The sequence below is a fragment of the Phocoena phocoena genome, chromosome 6 (assembly GCF_963924675.1).
Source record: "Phocoena phocoena chromosome 6, mPhoPho1.1, whole genome shotgun sequence".
Classification (NCBI taxonomy): Eukaryota; Metazoa; Chordata; class Mammalia; order Artiodactyla; family Phocoenidae; genus Phocoena; species Phocoena phocoena.
Window position 1 is genome coordinate 96329001 of NC_089224.1, and position 10796 is coordinate 96339796.

Genomic DNA, 10796 nt, shown 5'->3' on the forward strand with positions numbered 1-10796 from the left:
CTTTCTTCTTTTGGACACTTGGTGGAGGATGGCCATGCCTCTGAAGTGCTAGGGCTCATGAATATATGGACGGGGAGAATATCCTAGGGGGTTCTAGGTATTTTTGCTGTGAGCTTCTTTGCCATAAACATCTTTGCCATGAGCCTTTTTGCCGCATAACAAATTGATGGTAAGGCAGTTTTGCTGTGAAAGATAACTGGCTGACAGTTTGTTTTGACAGTTTGGTTTCAAATGGTTGGAATGAATAGCGTTCTTCCCAGTTAGCGACGTTATTGATGGCTTTATCAAGTTGACAAAGCATGATGGTTTGCCCCAAGAGTTGGTTTCTTATTTTGAAACACACTACATTGGAGGTGAAATGGGCCAAGGGCTTTGAAGGCACAGAGTTGAACCCACCTTTCCCATGGGATGTCTATCAACGGACATGTGCCAGTATGTCAAGAATAAGCAACAGGCTTTCACCATGCAATACAGAGCTCGGTTACAAATATGCGTCCTAGTATTTGGAAATCTCTCTTAACGACAGAAGAAATTTTAGCAAAAAGGAAAATGTATGATGTGGTGAACGAGGAGACGGATCAATAAGCCAAAAAATGTATATTACTGTGAATGAAAGACTTGGAAGACAAGTGCTTAGGTACAGCCCACAAAATAAAATCAGTTCTCTGTGCAGTATTGCCATGAATCTACGCACAATTTAAATATATTCAAATATTCTGTATTTTGCAATAAAGTCTTTAACTTTGTTATTCAGTTTTCATTATGTCCTTTCTTTAAGATTTGAGTTTTTTTGAAATTATTTTATTATTATTATTTTTTTTTTGCGGTACGCAGGCCTCTCACTGTTGTGGCCTCTCCCGTTGTGGAGCACAGGCTCCGGATGCACAGGCTCAGCGGCCATGGCTCACGGGCCCAGTCGCTCTGCGGCATGTGGGATCCTCCCGGACCGGGGCACGAACCCGTGTCCCCTGCATCGGCAGGCGGACTCTCAACCACTGCGCCACCAGGGAAGCTCTGAAATTTTTATTTTATATTGGAGGATAGTTGATTAACAATGCTCTGTTAGTTTCAGGTGTGCATCAGAGTGATTCAGTTATACATATACATGTATCTGTTCTTTTTTAAATTCTTTACCCATTTAGGTTATTACAGAATATTGAGCAGAGTTCTGTGTGCTATACAGTAGGTCCTTGTTGGTTATCCTTTTTAAATATAGCCGTGTGTACATGTCAATCCCAAACTCCCAATCTACCTCCCTGTCCCCCACCCTTCTTCCCTGGTAACCATAAGTATGTTCTCTAAGTCTGTGAGTCTTTCTGTTTTGTAAATAAGTCATTATGTCCTTTTTAGGGTTTTTTTTGAATTTCTGAATTTTATTTTATTTTTTTATACAGCAGGTTCTTATTAGTCATACATTTTATACACATCAGTGCGTACATGTCATGTCCTTTTAAATGTCCCTTTTTTTTTTTTTGCTGTACGCAGACCTCTCACTGTTGTGGCCTCTCCTGTTGTGGAGCACAGGCTCCGGACGCGCAGGCCCAGTGGCCGTGGCTCACGGGCCCAGTTGCTCCGCGGCATGTGGGATCTTCCCGGACCAGGGCACGAACCTGCGTCCCCTGCATTGGCAGGCAGACTCTCAGCCACTGTGCCACCAGGGAAGCCCTAAATGTCCCTCTTTTTTTAATTATTTTATCTTTTATGGCAAAATTGCCTTACAACCAATTGGCTATGTGGCAAAAAAGCTTGTAGCAAAGATGTCTATGGTAAAAATGCTCACAGTGAAAATACTGGACAAGGTCGTGGAGATGTGAGGAGGTCCCAGTGTGTTGGTCCTTACTCCTCTGTTCCTGCCTGCATCATATCTGCAAGCACTTACAGGGATTTAATTTTGCTGTGTAGACTTCCAGAGTGGGACATGTCTGGCCCTTTTGCTCAGGGACCACACCCTCTAGGGAAGCACTATAGGGGCTGGGAACACTGTATTGGTGTTGCTCAGACATGGCTCCCTTTATTCCTATGAATCCTTGGGCCTGATGGTTTCCTCTCTAGGCCTCAGTTTACTTCTCTATAAAATGGTTACTGTCATCCAGACCCTATTCTCCTGTCCATGGAACTCTTGGGAGAAGGGATACATGCCACTAATTTTTTTTATGGTGTCAGATTGTGTTTCTTAGTGCCAGGGCAATAACTGGGAGAGTTCCCTAGCACAGTAAGCGAAGTCCAGCTGGGTGTCACTTCTGAAAAACCGCAGAGTGCCAAGAAGCGTTCTCGATCCCCACGCAGTGGTACAGGAGAAATGTTTCCCATCTGAGAGCATGGAATGGAGCTCCAGGGATTGCTGGGGTGGCCGCTACCAGCCGTGCCAGGAGAGCCCAAGGTGCACCTCACTTGCTTTTGGCTCAGGGGCAGCCGGCAGATGGCCAGTGCTCGGTCATCTTGCTCTTTGCCCCTGAGCCCAGTCATTAGCAGTACCGGCTGGGTGAGTCATGCTTGCTATGGGTCAGTAATTGTGTTGTGGAGCCATCAGTCCAAATGTTACTAAATCAGACACGCTGAATCACTTATGTGGGTCCCTCTTGTTCTCTGTCTTTGCACCCTGTGTGTTTCCTTTAGATGATGGCTTATCAGAATGTGTTATTATTTTGTAATTCCTTTATTGTACCCCCCTCACAGTTTCAACTCAATAGCTTGGAAGCTTGGTGAGCTCAATAGCCATGTCGATTTCACTTACAACTCCCAGCAGGAGCCTAACACGTGGAGGGTGCTTCTTAAATATCAGTTGAATGAATGAATAACCAAATCTGCAGCTCATCATCTACCCTACCCCATTGCATTATAATCTTATAACTTCCGTAATTTGCTTTTGCTTCCTTAAATGCAGAAGAAAAGAAATACAGGGAGCAGAATCTCAGGTCATTTTCTGACGGAATGTCAGCCGCCATTTATTGAGCTCTGACCAGGGGCTGTGCACCTTCATGGGCAATATCTCATTTTATCTTCACAAGGACACCTGAGGCATGCCCTATCCTCATTCTCATTTTGCAGATGAGGAAGGTCAGGCGCAGCTAGACTAACTAATCTGTCTGAGGGCTCACAGCTGGAGCAGGGTGGCGTCGAGACCACAAGGCGGGTCTGTCTAGCTTCAGGGCCTTGCTTTTTGCCTCATACGCCAGTGCTTCAAAAATTCTGGTTCAACTCTGGCTGCACCTTGGAATTACCTAGGAGTTAAAAAAATACAGTTGCTTGTCTTGCATCGTTGGAGATTCTGATTTAATCAGTCTGGGGTAGTGCCTGGACATCAGGTTTTGTTAATCTAGCCCCATCCCCCACCCCAGCTCTGGCCAAAGTGTAGTCAAAATTGAGAACTATTGCCCTGAAAAGCACGAGATAAACATACAGCCAGACAAGCCGCTTTGCTTGGGGACAGAGCCCCCTGGGAAAGGCTTTGATGACGGTTCATCATGGTCTCCTGGGATGAGCACACAACCTGGAGAGGAGAGGTATCTGGGTAGGATGTCCCCTTAAAAAGAAAGACCTGATCTTACTCATCTGTAATATGGGGATGATGACAATTCTGGCATTGCTCAACTGGGATTCCGAGAATCTTAGGCTGGAAGTGAACTTAGAAATTCACATTGTGGCCCAGAGACGTTAGATGGTTTGCCCAAGGCCACGCAGTGGGTAAGAGGTAGAGACGTGGGCAAAACAGAGAAGCAGAACATGACGGTGGATAAGAGGTTGGGATTAGGCTGACTGATGGATCCAAATCCAGATTTATCACTCTGGCTGTGTGCCTTTGAGAAAGTCACTGTGCTTCCCTGAGCCTCAGATTCCTCATTTACAAACTAGCCATACTGGTAATAGTATCTACCCTTTAGTGTTTTGTGAAAACACTAAAAGGAAATTGTGTTTGCAACATGCTTAGCATCGTGCTTGGCCCTGGATCAAGATCTTTCTGGGGTTGACAAAAGCAGAATGGTGAATCAAGACAAAGGCAAAGTGGGGCTCTAGTGGCAGGTGGTGATATTGCCAAGACCCTGGGGCCAGTAGAGAAGGAAATCAAGTGAGCTGGAGCTGGCGTGAGGGATGAGTGTGTCCAGACTTAGGGCGTCCCAGCCGGGGTAAGTTTGAGCTGACAGGACAGTGGTGCTGCCAGTGTTCCTATTCCAGGTACCAGGATTAGGACATCAAGTGGGACGTGGTATTCAGGAAGGGAGGGCATCCTTGGATCCCTTCTCAGGTTAGAGTGGTTGTTCAATCAGTGGTATTACACTGAACGGAAGACCCAGTCATCTTTGGAGGTCCGTTCCTGAGAATGCCAATCTCTGTGGGAGCAGATGTGTTTTACTGATTTGAGACTAGGAAATCAGCCTCTGATTGAGGATTAAATGAGATGATGCAGTGCTTATCTAAGTGCCCACTAAATGTCAGTGATTGTTATTTACTGCTAACAATAAACCCTGAGAGTTGGGCACTGTTATCCTGCCTGGGTTCAAATGTTGACTTAGCTGAGTAATTCTGGGCAGGTAAACTTAATCTTTTAGGCTTCATTTCCCTCATATGTAAAATGGGATAATAGTGCAATCTCATCACATTGGGAAGTAAGATGAACTGTCTGAAGAGTTGAGTTCAATGTGTTCCATAAGGTAAGAACACAAAAAATGCCTGCTCTAAGCACTAGTGTTAAAGTCCAACCTCAGCCCATGAGGGGCCATCCCTGTTATGTGGAATCACGGTGAGTGGGCTGCCATATCCGGTGGAGAATCGGGGTGGGAGGGGCAGAGGGGCATGGAGAGTGTTGTCAGCATGGAACAGCGTTCACCGACCCTGGAGTTGAGGTCTCAATTCCAGCTACCTTTCCACTTCATGCCCCGAAGGGGTAAAAAGTCCCTGTGTGCCAAGTGTAAGGTACACGAAGTGTACAGTACATGGGGAATTGTGCTTTCCCTTGCAGAAACCCTCTCCTCTACCCCCACACACTGAAAAAGGGAAGCTCGTTTGAAAGTCAAGCATTATAAGCATAGAATATTGAGACCAGTTTCTAAACCACAAACGAAAGGGGCTTTAGCTCACTTTATCCACTGCTACTCATCATTCTCACAGGAGGACGTTGAGATTCATAGGAGTGAAGTGGTTGGCCCAAGACCTCAGAATTTGCCAGCTGGCAGACCTGGGCCTGGAACAAAGATCTGTTGACTCCAATCCACTGTGTTTTCTACAATTCCACCCTGGAGCATTATTATTATTATTTTGGTGTGTACATGTGGGTGAGTGGAAGCTATGTGAACAGGGATGGTAAATAAAGATAGTCAGACTATCTAACGGTTGGTCAGTTTTGTCTCCTTGATCTAAAGTTCCTAGGGATGAAGAGTCTCTGAGAACTGAGTGCAAAAGTTGTGTTTGGTGAGCTGGATTAGGAGAACAATCCTTTTCATCTGGAGAACTGGCATTATGACTTTTGTAGACATTTGGCTTTTAATAAATTCAGGGCAAATAATTCATTTCTTTACATAAGGGTAAAAAGTGTTTTGTTCTTATCACTCCCAGGAGTTGGGTACAAGCTAAAAGTGAGAACTGAATTTCAGAAGGACACTACTACATGCTTAGATTTCCCACTGGGAGGGGAAATTTTGAGACAGTTTTTGGAGGAGAGCGTTATCCTCTTCTCCCTTAACCCATGTCTCATTTTACCTACAGCTATTAGCTGGAAACAAATGAAATTTCAATGTGACCCTTTTTGACCCACAGAAATGGCAATTTAATATGGTCCCACCCTATTATTGGCTGAGCATCAATGGTGACTCTAACTACTGCTCTGGGAAATGGAAGGAGATGGATGAGTTGAACCCTTTTAATTCTTGCTGATTGCCATTTCATGAGTGGCAGCACGTATAGTTTCAGAGAGACCTGGGTCCAAATTCTGGCTCCATCAAGTACTAATATGACTCTCTCTGGCCTTTCTTTCTCTTTTTTTAGGGTTGTTTGCTGTGAGTTTAAGCCACTTAACCACAGAGTCTCCTAATTCATAAAAGGAACTAAGTATATTCCCTCCTTCTCTTCCTTTCCCTCATCTGACCAGAGTGGCACAATCTGTGGGGTTTCATAGTCAGTTTGTCATAGGATTTATTATGACCTGTGAAAATCAGTTGCCATTTTGAATTCAAATACATGGAGAACTAGAGGCATTTTAAAACCCCAAGAGGTTATCCTTAGACCTTAATCTAGAAAGAAAAATAAATGAGCAGATGGACAAAAGAATTGATCTAATTACTAAAATTCTGCAGCTTTCAATGCCAATTTATTAAGTTACATCTATTAAATACTTCAAACACGTACAACATTTCATTCACAGTGATTGGAATTCATACAGTAGTGCTGGAAGACAGGGCGCTCATATCAGTTAAATACATATCCAACAACATACAATATGCAGTTTACCTCGGGTTTGTGATGTTTTAACATAAAACATAAAATCAGTAAAAGCACATGGGGCTTATCATTAAAACCACATAAACACCTATACTTGTTTAATCTTTTCACCCCTGAAACAAAAGGGGGGAAGTTACATATTTTAATGACTTTATAAATAAAGTCATCTGATTAAGTTCAGCTACTTTATTTACTCAGCATTGTGTGTCTCCTTCCTCCTGAATGCATATGCAACATGGTGGTGGGACTTGCCTGTCATACTCCCTCTTGCCTTGGCTCTCCAGCATCTAGGTAAGTGCTGCCATGTGACATATGCTCAAGAAAATAACTGAGTCGTGGATGACATGGAAAGATTGCTGGGCTGGGTGTCAGGAGATATGCATTCTAGCCTCACACTGCTACTAGCTACTGTCTGGCATTGGGCCATTTACGTCACCTTTCTGAGCCTTGCTTCCTTCATCCTTAAAATGATGGAACTTGGAGCAGATAAGCTCTGCAGATCCCGTCAGCTCTAAAATTCCATGACGTGCTCTGTTGGTCAACATCTCAGAGTCACTTGTGTTGGACAATCTCTGAACAAGTGGGAAATGGCAACCACTTCTAGGCTAGAAGTCCTGAACTCTTGACAAGACCTGCCAGGTTCTTAATGATCAAATAGAACACGCAGAAGTCAATTGAAAAATGACCATGTAATCAAAGATTTGGAAAAGACCTCAGAAATCCTTTGGCTCAATCCTTTCTCTCACCTCAATGAAGGAATGGTTTCTACAAAAGCCTTGAGATTTGCTTGAATGTCTTCTGGGACCGAGCAATCACTATCTGGGGACATTCTATTTTGGGGTGGAAAGTTCATTTGGATATCAAGCCAGAAATGGTAACCCTGTAACTTCAACTTACTAGCCCTAGCTTTTTCCTCTAGGGAGACATGGAAGAAATTTCTTCCCCCTTTCTACGTCACCCCATAGATATTTGATAATATTTCTCATGTCTTCCTCCAATTTCTCCTCCAGTTATTATTAATTACTATTTAATAAGAGCAGAGGGTAATTGGGTGAGCCTAGGATTATGATTCAGGGGAACAGGATCCTAGCTCTAGATCACCATTAACCCATTGTGTAGTCCTGAACAAGTAAGTCCTGTCTGAGCTGGTATGGTATTTTCTTCTTAAAATGGGTGATGGAATGGATGGCAGGGGGTAAATGTGTGTCAGAGCTTGGAAAGTTGTAAATATGGTTAACAGAGTGGAGCAGGGCATAGATGTGACTACTCTGACCCTCACTCTCTCACTGCTGGAGCAAAAGCATTCAGGGGTTAATAGTCCACTGAATTCTTCCCAGGCCCAGCTGCCAGTGTGATGCAATAGCTCTTAATATCCAGGACAGCGGTACATCGTTTAAAAAATTTCTCCTAAACATGGCAGAATACTTCCAGGACTCTGGGTCCTGGGAGAGTAAGAAGTCTTGAGGCAAGTGGCTTCTGCATGTGTTTTGCAAGGTGTAGCGTGTAAAGAGCCCTGTGCTGAAGAATTAATCCCCAGTGTCACAATCATGGAAACACGACAGGGAGAGGACTTGGGAAAATACCTTGCGAGAGAAACTTGGCAACAGACCTGCCGTGCGCACAGTGAGCTAATTGAACTTTTATAAGCCAGAGGGGTTATTGACGATCGCAGAGGTGGAATTTCCTCTGCGGTGACATAGCCTAGACTGAAATAGAGGCAAGGGCTCTGGCATGCCTAGTTATTGAACTGAACCAGACACCTTTCTGGATGTGAAAGTGTACTTTTTCACATTCTACATTATGTTAGTCAAAAAAATCTAGGAATTTTAGTAGCTTAAGCAATTTTGTTCCAAATAGATCTAAACCAGGGTCAAAATACTAGTGACTCCATGCATTTTGATCATGGCTTCTGTATTGGCTGAGAAACACAGGCTTTTCAAAACATCTGGGTTATCCATAAAGTTCTAATATTTTCGTGGGTGTTGATGGCCAAACTCTAGTCTAGGAGATAATAAACCTTTCTCTACATGTGGCTTAAATAATGGATTTTAGCACAGAAAGTACCTTTATTTTCCCCCCTTTTATTTATGGAGAACTATCCTTGAATAGCTATTTAAAAAAACACTTAGAGTAAACACAAGTCATTTTGTTAATGATCATCCTTCATCAGATGGCACCCATTTTTGTAATGAGAAAATATCCATGTGTCTAAAGTTAGCTAATTAATTAGCTAATACAACCAAAATAAATTAAAGGATCTGCAGACAATGGAGGTGCTAAGCGGTTAGAATGAATATGTCTGAGACTAAAATAATTTATCTTTGTATCCCCAGGGCAAGTAGGTACTCAGTAAGTGTTTGTGGAATTGATTTGAATTCAGCCTTTTCAGAGACATGGAATCGGTAAAACATTTTCTCCCTAAATTAACTATTTTCTAAAGCACATAAGCATGCGCCTTTTTCCCTTCCAAATCTTTGGATGCACCCCATTTACTCCTTTTAGGGGACCATCACATTCTTAAAAAGCATTCTCCCACCTCACTCTCCCAAGTAGTATGCTAAGTTTTGCTATGGACATCATGCCTAGGAAACAGAAGTTCTGACTTGAGTTCCACTAGGAACGTCTGGCTGGGCCTATCTGAACAGTAAAAGAAATATCAGAGAGAATTTAACAAATTCAGCAGTGAAGACTTGAGCACAATACAATCTTCAATAAACAAGCTTGTGACAGGAGCAGAACAAATGTGTGGCAGGGATTTTTCCAAAGCCTCAAGTCTTCTAGGATAGTAGGAAATTCCTATTTGTTGGATAAACTTCCAGATGCCCTTTGGAAGAGAGGGAAGGTTTGAGGGCCCTTGGTATAGGGGTTCCTTTCAGTGGAGGGGACTCTGGACTCTTATGCATGCAGATCCTTTGCCATATCCCAGGTTGCTGGGTGTGCGCGTGGGGATGCAGGCAGAGCATTTTCTTTCCCTAATAGGGTGTTAGTTCTGATCTTGGAGCCAGACTGGAGTCATTGATAAAGCATTCCTGATTTAACAATAAATACTGTTCTAGGAGCCAGTTGAGGAAACATTCTCTCATCAAGCTAGGTTTGTAGTTACTGAGAAACCTTTCCTTTCTGCGTTAAGTAAAGGGTAATTAGTCTGAGATGCCCTTTCCCTGAGGCCATCCGCTGCCTGCCCACCTCCTTTCAGGAGTCACTCAGGCTTCACTCCCCTTGTGAAGTCACTTCTGAACCAGGTGGAGGTGACCGTGCCCTGCTCTGTGCTCATGCTGGGCCTGCGCTGTTTTGAGAAGCTGAGGGCTTTAGAACCTTAACCTCCCAACTCAGAAATTAAAAGTTAATTTTTATTTAATTATAACTCAACAGATATTGATCAAGTACTGCTACACCAGTCATCATGTTCAGGAACCCCATAATGCATGTCTCTGCCGCTGTAGTCTCCTGGTGAAAAGAGTAAGTAAGAGTGATGTCATTGCCAAATTTGCTTTCAGACCAACCTGTGAGGTCTCTCACAATAGGGAACATTTATTATAGAGACCAAGGTGCTGGAGATCACTCCGCATGTCACACTGACATGCTCTCAGACTTCACAGAATGCTCGAAGTTAGCATGTTTCATCCCCATGAGCTCATTTGATCCTGGGAAACAGATTGGTGGATTCCTCCTTTACAGACAAGTCAACAGAGGCTAAGAGAGCAGAAATGCCTCTCCAACCCTTGACATATGAGTGCAGAAAATTCATACAGATTAGAGGATATGAACTCATTGAAGCAATGGAAGGACCTTCTCAATGTTCAGCCTCTTCTTCAGGAAAGATGCCTTGGCTGGGCTGATTAGCCAATTCCACATTTAAATCCCTTTGAATATTTTAAGAGAAAAATACCCATATAACGCTCTGCATATAAAGTTGTGAATCAAACCTCAGAGCAGATCTCGGTTAACATCTCCAGATTTGGTGACTGATATTCCCCCCCCCCCCCGCCCCCAGGGAAAAAGTCCATTGTCTCTTGGCATCAGTTAAGTTTGTTACATAATTGGTCTGTTAGCTAGAACTCTGTCTTCAAGTTTTTTGAGTGACCTAACCAGCTGGTTATATTACACAGTCAGGAGAGCTTCAGAAATCTTCTGTAACAGTGTCTGATTTGTTAGAACTTAGAATTAGTCCTTGGAATATGTAGAGCGATATTTGACCAGAAGCCGTCTAGTGGTATTCGTATACATTTGGGTAGAGTCTGTCTCAAGTCTTCATAGTGTCATTTGGGTTAAGGTAGCACACACATAAAAGGCGCTCAAGAACACTGTTCTGAATAGATGCTATTGTTGTATGTATTTCGACATACACATGTGGGAACTCACAC